At 44.9% G+C, this 12,401-nt stretch overlaps 1 non-coding gene across 1 annotated transcript; it reads left to right on the top strand.

Moving 5' to 3' along the window:
- Window positions 1-9,952: 9,952 nt before the first annotated feature.
- TRNAA-AGC (transfer RNA alanine (anticodon AGC)) lies at window positions 9,953-10,024 on the top strand. The gene has a single exon. It is a non-coding gene; the product is annotated as a tRNA-Ala (tRNA).
- The last annotated feature ends 2,377 nt before the right edge of the window (window positions 10,025-12,401 follow it).

The raw sequence follows: 12,401 nt of genomic DNA, 5'->3' as shown, positions 1-12,401 counted from the left end.
CTAGCGCCACCTGGGAAGTCCCAGTTAGCAGGAAGGCAAAAAAACAGGCCAAGAAGGGCATTTAGGGACTTCCCTGGTGGTCCACTGGCTAAGACTCCATGCTCCCCAGTGCACAGGGCCCAAGTTTGATCCCTGGTTAGGGAGCTAGATCCCAGATGTTGCAACTAAGAATTCAGATGCCACAACTAAAGATCCCACATGCTGCAGTGGAGATCGAAGATCCCACCTGTTGCAACAATGACCCAGTGCAGCCAAATAAGTAAATAAATATATCTTTAAAAGAAGAGCATTTAGGATTGTCACTGAGAAGATCAGTAGTTAGGGTAAGTAATTCGAGATGCTGTAACAAACAAACTGCTGAGTCTCAGTGTCTTAACACAAAACTATGTATCTCACTTACACGATGTCTAACACAGCAGTTCCTTTTAGGCAGATGGTCTACAGGGCCCCGGTTCCTTTTCTTTTATGGTCCTGCTCTCCCCAGCGGGTTTCCCAGGTGGCGCTAGCAGTAAAGAACCTGCCTGCCCATGCAGGAGATGTAAGAGACACAGGTTAGATCCCTGGGTCAGGAAGATCCCCCAGAGGAGGCATGGCAACCCACTCCAGTATTCTTGCCTGGAGAATCTCCATGGACAGAAGAGCCTGGTGGGCTACAGTCCACAGGTGGCAGAGTTGGACACGACTGAGCAACTGAGCACACACGCGTGCATCCCCTGCACACTCAGACTTCTCTTCTGGATCCTCTATCCAGCCAGAATTTGGGAAAAGAGAAGGCACAGAGCGTCATGCGGTTACTTGTCCTGGAAGCAGTGCATGTATTTTGACCGTGTTTCATTGGCTAGAACCCAGCCCCATGGCCAGCTGTAACTGCAAAAGAGTTACTGGGAAATCTATCTGGCCATTTGCCCAACAAGAGGAAACAAGATTTGATGGACAGTGGACATTTTTTGCCACAGGAGATGACCCAGACGTTCCAAACGTCACTTCTGCTTGCATCCTGTTGGTCTAATATTGTTCATGGCTGCTTCTAGCTATAAGAGAGGCTGATTGTGTAAAACTGATACTTTATGGATTTCTAAAACTATGATCGTCTTAGCTTTAAGAATTAATTTTTGGGAAGAATTGGCATGTTCTCTTTTGAAATTTCCTCATTTGACTCCTACTGATGTGGGATAGGATTATTTCTAGGTATTTTAAAGTATTTTTGCTGACAATGTGAAAGGAGCCCAATTTCCTACAACATTCTCTAGCAGCCCAGGATCTATCGACATGATGAGTTTTTATAAGTGATCTTGAATCCAGCCTCCTATTGAAAGCATTAGTTGCTCAGTCATATCTGACTCTGCCATCCCGTAGACCATAGCCTGCCAGGCTCCTCTGTCCATGGAATTCTCTAGGCAAGAATACTGCAGTGGATTGCCATTCCCTTCTCCAGAGGATCTTCCCGACCTAGGGATCGAACCTGGGTCTCTCACACTGCAGGTAGCTTCTTTACTGTCTGAGCCACCAGAGAAACCTCCTATTGAGGTTGATTCTAATACTATACGTTTGTTCTCTGGATTATTTCTAGGTTACTACAGATTTACTTTTTTGCTCAGGGCCATTGCTGCTCAAGATATTGTTCTTTCTTCTTTTTGCTTTTCGGCCCCACTGTGCAGCATGTGGGATCTTAGTTCCCTAACCAGGGATGGAAGCTGCGTCACCTGCATTGGAAGCTCAGAGTCTTGACTGCTGGATCACCAAGAAAGTCCCAAGACATCACTGTCTCTGCCATCACGATGCAACCTTTCTTAAAGGATGCTCTGTTTTTGTCTCCAGGATTTTCTTCCAAGTCACTGTCACCCATGCCCAAGGTTAGATGTGTGCAGAGAGCCAATGACATCTGCAGGTTGACTGCTACCTGACTAACATTTGTCGAAGAGGAAGACTTTAAAATGAGCAACCAAGAATCAGTATTATCCATGGATACATTTATTTATATATTTTCTGGATCGTTTGATAATAAGTGGCAGGCCTCACGTCAGATTACCTCTAAATGCTTAAATGTGAATTTCCTAAGAACAAAGACTTTTGCATATGGGATCACAGTGTGTGTGTTGCTTAGTCGTGTCTGACTCTTTGCAACCCCATAGACTGCAGCCCATCAGGCCCCTCCATCCATGGGATTCTCCAGGTAAGAACACTGGAGTGGGTTGCCATTTCCTTCTCCAAAAGGAACTATAGAAAGAAAGAAAGTGAAGTCACTCAGTCATGTCCGACACTTTGCGACCCCGTGGATTGTAGCCTACCAGGCTCCTCCATCCATGGAATTTTCCAGGCAAGAGTACTGGAGTGGGTTGCCATTTCCTTCTCCAATGCAACCATAGTACAATGATCAGAATCAGGAAATTTAGCAGTGATACAATAATCTAATCTACAGACCTTTATCAAAGTTTGTCAGTTGTTCAAAAAATGACCTTTATAGCAAAAAAAAAAAAAAAGGTTTGTTTTAAACCTTTAATTTACCAGTCAGGATGACATAGTCTATTTAGTTATCATATCACTTTCATTTGGAACAGTTCCTTGACCTTTCTTTTTGTTTTACGACATTGACGGTTTTGAAGGTTTCATGTCAGTTATTTTGTAGACTGTCAGTTTGGGTTGGTCAGATGTTTTCTCACAACCAGATTCAGGTTATGTACTTTGAAAGAAGAAAAATTGTTGTAAAAGTCATTCTGTGTCCTCAGTGCCTCTTATCAGGAGGCAGACAATGCATTTTGTCCCATTACTGCCCATGGTGATGTTTCTCACTGTAAAGTTACTCTTTCTCCCTTTGTAATTAATAACTAATCCATAGGGAAATACTCCAACACTGAGTGAATATCAGTTCTCACCAAACCTCCACTTGCTCTCTTTAGATGACTTCATTTTCACCCCACAGATTGTTTTTCAAGAACCATCCTAAAAGATGGGATCTAAATTATCCAGTCTAAAAGATGAGATCCCCAAACATACATGTGGATGCGTCTTAAGTCACTTCAGTCGTGTTCAACTCTATGTGACCCCATGGACTGTAGCCTGCCAGGCTCCTCTGGCTATGGGATTCTCCAGGCAAGAATACTGGAGTGGGTTGCCATTCTCTTCTCCAGGGGAATCTTCTCAGCCCAGGGTTTGAACCTGGGTCTCCGTCATTGTCGGCAGATTCTTTATCATCTGAGCCACCAGGGAAGCCTCACAAGTACAGAACTCTTCAAAGACATGGCTGCGATGAGTGCTTTTCTGTCTTTATATGAATTATATATAAATCGTAAACCCTCATCATCTTTTTCACCCCAGAAGTGTAGGACAGCCTAATCTCCATCCCTCCATTAACCCTCTCCCAGGACATAAATGATGGGTACTACATTCAGCAAAGATGCTCCCAGGCGTCCACATCCGTGTCTGTAACCACTAAATAGCAGCGCACAGGACCATTCGCACGTATTTCTGCCACCTTCTTTTCTTTCCTGGCAAAACTGTCACAGACATAAAATTTCCGGAGGGGGTGGCTTTGTACTCTGCGAACTCATTGCATGTCTCACCTTGGGGCAAGTGTCGTTGCTTTATTCCATTCATATGGTGAGCATCCCAGCTTGTGGGCAGTTCTGATGGGGAACTTGTCATCCGGGGACCGTGAACCTGGATGGCACAGTTGTATCAGCTTGGCTCCCCCCCTCCCAGGGGCTGGGACCAGCTCTGGCCCTGATGGAAGCAGACGTTGGCCTTGGCGGACCTGAAGCACCCGCCAGCAATGCCAATGCCGGTTCTTCCTCCAGATCCCGCTCTGATCCATACACCTGGCGCCCCAGTCTTCCCCAGGTCCCAGCTGGATATTCTTTTGATTCCCACTTTTAAAATTAGGAAAGTAAGGTTACCATGGACCAGGGATACATAGATAGTGGCAGAGCTTGGGTTTGGGCACTGGCCTGCCTGGCCCCAAAGGCTGGGATCTTGTTGTTGTTCAGCCACTAAGTCACGTCCGACTCTTTGAGACCCCATAGACTGCAGCACGCCAGGCTTCCCTGTCCCTTACCATCTCCCTGAGTTTGCTTAAACTCATGTCTATTGAGTCAGTGATGCCATCCAACCGTCTCATCCTCTGTCGCCCCTTTCTCCTCTTGCCCTCAATCTTTCCCAGCATCAGGGTCTTTTCCAGGATTTTGACTTTGATGCTATTCTGCTTCTGGAATTATCCATGGACTTATCTAAATGTCTTTGATAAGCTATTCAATAAAAGGCAGATCCAGCCCATGAATCCTTAAATATTCTCCCAAAGAGATACTCTCTCCCCAAATGACACCTTTTGTCCTCAAAACAATTCTTAAGTTCTTGGATTCTTAGGGTTTCAAGACCAAAGCTAGGCAGAATCTTCATCCTCCCATCTCCCCCCCAGTAAAATGTCCCCTCCTCCTAGGGAGGGGGTAAGGAGAGGTCCACGGGGAGATTTCACTCTGCCCTAGGCTGCCTTCAAGAGTATGGCAGATTTTCTTTTCTGGAAATGGCTGCAAAAACCGTCTAGGCCGCAGCAAGGTTTCTAGAATCTTGCTACTCCTGCATCAAGACTAGAGTCTGTGTCTCCTTCCTCGGGAACTGAGAGAGCCTTGGTGACTGCCTTGACTAATAAAGTGGAAGTGATGTTATGTAATTCCAAAGCTAGCTCATAAAAATGCCACACACTTCCGAGCTGTTCTTTTGGGACACTTGCTCTTGGAATCCAACTGCCATACTGTAAGGAAGCTCAAGCAGCCAGAGGAAGAGGAGGAAATGAAGTCTCAAGCCCTCAGTTCCAGCTGAACTTCTCAAATGAGTGTGAGGACACACTCAAATGAGTGTGGCATTTAAAAAAAAAATTTGGCCATGCTACACAACATGTGGGATCTTAGCTCCCCAACCAGGGATCTAACCTGTGTCCCCTCCATTGCAAGTGCAATCTTAACCGCTGGATGGCCAAGGAAGTCCCCCAGAGTGTGCCATCCTGAAAGCAGGTGATGTCATGTGGAGCAGAGTCCTGTCATTACCTTCCCTGAATTGCAGTTTTGTGAGCAAAATGAATAGCTGTTGTTTTCAGCCACCGGGTATTGGGGGTGATTTGTTACGCAGCAATAGATAACTGTGACATACACGAAAAACTAAGTAGCTACCAGTTGTCTCTCGGTCTCCACAAGGAATTGGTTCCAGGATCTCTCCCCTGACTCTCCCATTAGATGTCAAAATCCTGAGATTCTCAAGTCCCTTACATAACATGGTATAGTATGTGTGTAGAGGCCATGGACGTTCTCATGTAGACTTTAAATCATCTCTAGATTACTTATAATACCTAATACAGTGTATTTGCTATGTAAATAGTTGTTGGAGCAACTATTCACACATTCAAGCTTTTGCTTTTTGGAACTTTCTGGAATTCTTTCAAATATTTTTGATCTGAGGTGGTTGAACCCATGGACGGGGAACCCATGGATACAGAGGGACTGCAATCAGAAAATGGCACAGCTGTTGCCTAGGTCCAGAAAACATTTTTTGCACCGAGTCAGGGCCACACTCTCATCCAAATCCTTCAGAAGAGCAGAACCCTTGGAGTCAGGCAGGCACGAGTTATCAATCAGGAGAGTTTAGTAAGATTATGTATCTCAAGTGCTTAGCCAAGAATATAGCATGTAACCGGTGCTCAATAACTGTTAGTCACAATTTACTAGGACTGTTCTATGGGTGGATGTGGAAAGTCTCTTGCTGGATATTCTCTCTAGAAGGTAGGCTGGGAGGCTTCTGAATCTCACCACACTTCCTTTGGGCTGAATTTCTCTGCCTAGAGTCAGAGAGCTTGCATGCTCACTCAGTCATGGCCGACTCTGTGAAACCATGGACTGCAGCCCGTGGATTGTAATGGAATTTTCCAGGCAAGAATACTGGAGTGGGTTTCCATTTGCTACTCCAGGGAATCTTCTAGACCCAGGAATCGAACCTGTGCCTCCTGTGCCTCCTGCACTGGTAGGTGGAGTGTTGCCACTGAGCCACCTGGGAAGCCCAGAGTCAGAGAGATCTAGGTTTAACTAACTTGAGCCTCCTCCAGTTTCTGGCTGTGTAACTTTGTGCAAGAGATTTAACCTCTCTGTTTTTGAAGTCCACATCTGCAGAAAGTCAAGAGGTCATATTCCCTCCCTAAGGGGTTGCAATGAAGTTGGCTAGTGTGGAAGGCTTAACACAATGCCTGGCATACAGTAGGTGTCCATACTGTGTGCTGAGAGAGGAGCGGGTATTCCCTCCATCCTCTGCAGAATCTCCAGGGATCTTCGTCCTCGCTCTGTCCTCCACCTCGAGTCTGACCGGGTAGGTGGTGGTGGTGAGAGGTCCAGAGAGAAAAGGAGGGGTGGGGTTCTTCTAGCCGGGTCAGCCCTGTTGTTCTCTCATTTCCCAGCAGCGGGCGCTCTGATGAAGTTAGGATTACAGCTCATCTCCATTGCGGTAACCATAGCTAGCCCCGTCTGTGCAGATCTGACTGCACGCGGCTTTGGTTCTCTTAAATGAGACAGGATTCTCAATGTCTGTCTTAAAATTAAGAAATCTGGCAGAGTCACGGGCCTTTATATTCACTATATTTGTGGAAGAAAAGTGCCAACCATCCTCTTCTGATGGAGAGAGAAAACCGACAAGTATTTATTCCTTTTAATAATAGAGATGATGTTATCACCATGGCAACAAATGATCAAGGAAGACAACCAATCAGAACTGCAGGTTTCTCCCGGAGGTTATTTTTCTCAAGACATGGCAACAATTTTTAGGAGACTCTCAGAGACTCTTTTGTTCAACTTATCCTTCAAGGACAGTCTTAAATGAACAGACCAGGTTGGTGACAGGAACTCAGCCTCCAGGTTGCACAGGAAAACCAGATGGGTGCTCTCAGTTTGCTTGCTTATGGGATGGATTCTTTAGATGGTTTATTATGCAAAACAGCATCTCTGTGTGTAGCTGCAGGGGAGAAAGGACATCTTTGCCTCTTTTTTACATTTTAAACATTATTTTTATTAAAAATTTCAAATCACTTTTTCACACTCCCTTGGTTAATAGTTGGGGACTTGCATGTTAAAGAGCTGGTTCTGAATCTCTTGGGCTGACATCACAGAAAAAAGCAGCACCTTGATCTTGGACTTCTCAGTCTCCAGAAGTGTGAGAAAATATATGTCCGTTGTTAAAGCCACCCAATTGAGGGGATTTTGTCATGGAAGCCTAAGCAGACTAAAATATTGAGTTCCCTTCTTCTGCCCATAGTCTCAGTGGCCCACAGACTAACACACACCTCTCTTTCACCTCTGTCCCCTAAACACTCCTGAACAAGGGATTTTGTCCCAGATCAGTCTGAGTGGGTAGAGTTTGAGAAAAAGTTCTATTTTCCTAGAATTCTTCTCTGGTTGAGGCTTTGTCATAATAACCAGTCTTCATCTTACTCCCTTTCCAGCTGTGTTATGTACACAATAAAAATACACACACAGAAACTGAGCTCTGTAGAGCTGCAGCTTTTCAACAGAAGCTCCTCTAAGTATTTTGAAGAGAGAAAATTTAATGCAGGAGATTTACTAGCAAGGTGTCCATAGGGTCAGAAAAGCCAGAGCCAGAAAGGATGGTGGGGGCAAAAAGAAGTAGCATATATCAGTCCTTTGTTCCTTTTTTATGGCTGAGTAATATTCCATTGTAGGGCTTCCCTGGTGGCTCAGTGGTAAAGAATCTGCCTGCAATGTCGGATGCAGTCTGTGGTGTCATAAAGAGTCGGACATGACTTAGTGACTAAATAACAACAGCGTTGCATTCTATGGATATGCCGAACTTTGGATTTTTTAAAAATATTTACTTATTTGGCTGTGCTTGGCCTTAGTTGCGGAATATAGGAGCTTTTCGTTGCAGCAGGTGGGATCTAGTTCCCTGACCAGGGGTGGAACCCAGGCCTCCTGCTTTGGGAGCCCAGAGTCTTAGCCACTGGACCGCCAGGGAAGCCTCCTGCCATACTTTATTTGTTTATCTGTTGATGGCCATTTGGGCTGTTACTACCTTTTGGCCATCATGCATAAGGCTACAATGAACATAAGTATGCAAGTTTTTGTTTGAATACTTCAATATTTCTGTTCTTGGGTGATGAAAAATGCTCTAAAATCGATGGTGCTGATGGTTGTGCAGCTCAGGGAATGTACCCCAAGCCACTGACTAGTACACTTTCAAAGGGTGAGTTTTATGGTATGTGAATTATATATCAATTAAGCTGTTACAAAAACCCTGAAAACGCTCAAACTTAATTTTACATTTACCCACATACATTTATGATAGGAGGCAAAGCACACAAATTCTTCCTTCACAGGTCTGGACCTTTCATTCTCCAGGGCTTTGTCACAGCAGGATGCCCTTGTGTGTGTACCTGTGTGAGCTCAGTCGTGTCTGACCCTTTGCGACCCCGTGGACTGTAGCCCACCAGGCTCCTCTGTCCCTGGGATTTCCCAGGCAAGAATACTGGAGTGGGTTGCCGTTTTCTCCTCCAGGACATCTTCCCCACCCAGCGATGGAACTCGAGTATCTGGCATCTCCTGCATTGGCAGGCAGATTCTTTACCACTAGCGCCACCTGGGAAGCTCTTATGGTAGTTGCTTTTCTTACACGGCAGCTCAAGTCTCCAAGTGTTCTTGCCTGGAGAATCCCAGGGACGGGGAGCCTGGTGGGCTGCCGTCTATGGGGTCGCACAGAGTCGGATACAACTGAAGCGACTTAGCAGCAGCAGCAGCAAGTCTCCAAGAGATCAAGATGGAACTGCTTGTCCTCTTAAAAGCTAGGTCCTGGACTGGCATAATGCCACTTCGGTCATATTCTGTTGGTCAAAGCAATCAGGTGTTCTGGCCCAATCAGTCTAAGATTACCAGGAATGAGTCTTTTGTATTATTTATTCAGTTCAGTTCAGTCGCTCAGTTGTGTCCGACTCTTTTCGACCCCATGAATTGCAGCACGCCAGGCCTCCCTATCCATCACCAACTCCTGGAGTTCACTCAAACTCACGTCCATCGAGTCAGTGATGCCATCCAGCCATCTCATCCTCTGTCGTTCTCTTCTCTTCCTGCCCCCAATCCCTCCCAGCATCAGAATCTTTTCTAATGAGTCAACTCTTCGCATGAGGTGGCCAAAGTATTGGAGTTTCAGCTTTAGCATCAGTCCTTCCAAAGAACACCCAGGAATGATCTCCTTTAGAATGGACTGGTTGGATCTCCCTGCTGTCTAAGGGACTCTCAAGAGTCTTCTCCAACACCACAGTTCAAAAGCATCAGTTCTTCGGCGCTCAGCTTTCTTCACAGTCCAACTTTCACATCCATACATGACCACTGGAAAAACCATAGCCTTGACTAGACGGACCTTTGTTGGCCAAGTAATGTCTCTGCTTTTGAATATGCTGTCTAGGTTGGTCATAACTTTCCTTCCAAGGAGTAAGCGTCTTTTAATTTCATGGCTACAATCACCATCTGCAGGGATTTTGGAGCCCCCAAAAATAAAGTATGACACTGTTTCCACTGTTTCCCTATCTACTTGTTGTTGCTAAGTCACTTCAGTCGTGTCTGACTCTATGCGACCCCATAGAAGGCAGCCCACCAGGCTCCCCCATCCCTGGGATTCTCCAGGCAAGAACACTGGAGTGGGTTGCCATTTCCTTCTCCAATGCATGAAAGTGAAAAGTGAAAGGGAAGTCGCTCAGTCGCGTCCGACTTTTCGTGACCCCATGGACTGCAGCCCACCAGGCTCCTCTGTCCGTGGGATTTTTCCAGGCAAGAGTACTGGAGTGGGGTGCCATCGCCTTTTTAGGGCTACCATCACAGTGTCTACAACTTAAGTAAATACAATCCTGCTGTTCTCCCACTGACCACCAGATAGCGCACTGGATGTAATAGTAATACTTGAGACTGGAGAGACATTTGGGGGTATAGCTCAGTGGTAGAGCGCATGCTTAGCATGCATGAGGCCCTGGGTTCAATCCCCAGTACCTCCATCTTTGTTTGTATTTTGTGCTTCCCTAGTGGCTCAGACGGTAAAGAATCTGCCCGCAATGCGGGAGACCCAGATTTCATTAGATCCCTGGGTTGGGAAGACCCCCTGGAGAAGGGAATGGCTACACACTCCAGTATTCTTATCTGGAAAATTCCATGGACAGGGGAGCCTGGCAGGTTACAGTCCACTGGGTCGAAAAGAGTCAGACAGGACTGAGTGACTAACACAACAGGTAGAAGAGCAGACACTGCTAAATGCTTTTGTTAATTTAGTTGAGATGAGACTTTTGATTTCTTTCTTTAAAAAAATTATTTATTTATTTATTTTTGGCTGCACTGGGTCTTCATTGCTGTGCTCGGGCTTTCTCTAATTGTGGCGAGTCGGCTCTAGAGCGCAAGCTCAGTAGTTGTGGTATATGGGATCCTGCCAGATCAGGGATGGAACCCATTTTCCCTGCATTGGCAGACTGATTCTTAACCACTGCACCACCAGGGAGGTCTGAGTCTTTCAATTTCTTTATCTAAAAGCAAGTCTAGAAAAGACTTGGGCCTTTATTTCGTAATGTTTGTGGAAAGATAGAAGTAATCTTTTCCTGGTTTGATAGAGAAGACCTACAGTTATTTATTCTCTAAAAAAAAAAAATACACAAAGGCTATTTAGTCTTGCTATCACCATGGCAACAAATAATCAAGGAAGACAGCCAATCAGAAACCTAGGCTTCTTTGAGAGGTTATTTTTCTTTGGAAATTGCAACAATTTCTATGAGAATCTCCAAGACCCCTATTCAAAATCTCTTTCCCAGGACAGGCTTGAATGAACAGAGAACAGAGGAGGTTGTTAACAGAAAAATTCACTCAAGCCTTCTGGTTGTAAAGGAAAATAAGATGAATGTTTTGGGTTTATTTGCAATCTGTCGATTTATCGAAGCTGATTTGATTTACTGATTGATTTATTGTCTTTTGGCTATACCAGATGGCTTGTGGGGATATTGGTTCCCCAACCAGTGTCCTTGATAGCGAAAGCACAGAGCCCTAACCGCTGGACTGCCAGGGAGTTCCCTTGCCTGAAGTTGATTCTTTAGAAGGATTTACGATGCAGAATAGAATCCCTCTCATTGAAAGTACAGGAGAGAAGGGACATCTTTATCTCTCTCGCTTTCTTTTAATGTTTAAAAATTATTTTTGCCCTGTGCATGAATTCACCTCGGTCATTAATAATGTTGATTGGATAATCTGACAATCACTTCTAACCTCTTCCCATGTATTGCTATGATACTATAATAGGTGATGGACAGGGAGGCCTGGCATGCTGCAGTCCATGGGGTCACAAAGAGTTGGACAAGACTGAACTGAACTGATAATAACTAAAAAGGTCAGCGCCACTGTTTTCCAGACCCACATGCAGCTACCGGTATGTGGTAACCTAGTTCTGGGCAATGAGTGTGCTGGAAGCTTTGGGGAATTATTTTTGCTGCTGGATAAAAGAGTAGAGCATGAGAGGAAAAGACTCTGTCATCACCCCTACCTCCCTGCTTTTTTTCTGGTTGTATGAGAAGGTGATGTCTGGAGCTTGGCAGCCACTTTGTAACCTTAAGGCAACAAGGAGGAAGGCAAAAGCCCACAAGTGGAGAAATCGATTCTTGGTTCTCAGTAACACACTTGATTAAATCCGGAAGCCTCTTTCCTCCAAAATTTTAATTAAAAAGCTGAGAAATGTCCTTATTGTTTACGTGTGCTGTCAGTTTGGTTATCTGTAACTTGTAGCCAAGACACCCCAGACTGAGCCATGTTCCTTTCCAGATTATGCTAGAGCAGGGCTCCCAAGCTCAAATATCCACAGAGACCAGGTAGCTGATGTGAAAATGAAGCTACTATAACCTTATTTTCCTTTTATTTGCATAAACTTATAAAAGGAAGAAAAAAAAGCACACATCCATTTCTTAATGCCAGGAGACTCCCCACTTTCTGGACAAAGTGAGTTAATCATAACAGGATCAGTGATGCTTTCATCAGGGAGTTAAGTATTTGCAGCCAGAGCAATGAGCTTTACTTCCTATTTTAAAAACATGCAATGGATAAATAAAATTTCCCACCCCCAACATTTAGAACATGCTTTGCAGGGTGAAGAGTTACATTCCAGAAGAGATCAACCGAAAACAGTGGGGTTAAAGTGGCCCCTGCTAGGCAATCTTCTCATTCATTCATTCATTTATCCATTCATTCAGCTAACACTTATCTTCTTCTCGGTGCCACACATAGTTCAAGGCGATGGGGACACAGCAGCGAACAATCAGGCACTGGTTCCTGTTTGTTTGGATCTCACATTCTTGAAACCTAATTAGAACCTTTCCCCACCTGTCTGGGAAAGATTTGTGTCAA

This window comes from Bos grunniens, chromosome 18 (genome assembly GCF_055505025.1).
Source record: "Bos grunniens cultivar Pamir isolate PY7600 chromosome 18, Bosgru_T2T1.0, whole genome shotgun sequence".
NCBI classification, from domain to species: domain Eukaryota; kingdom Metazoa; phylum Chordata; class Mammalia; order Artiodactyla; family Bovidae; genus Bos; species Bos grunniens.
The sequence above is the reverse complement of the archived record's forward strand: the minus strand, read 5'-3'. Positions and strand labels throughout refer to the sequence as shown.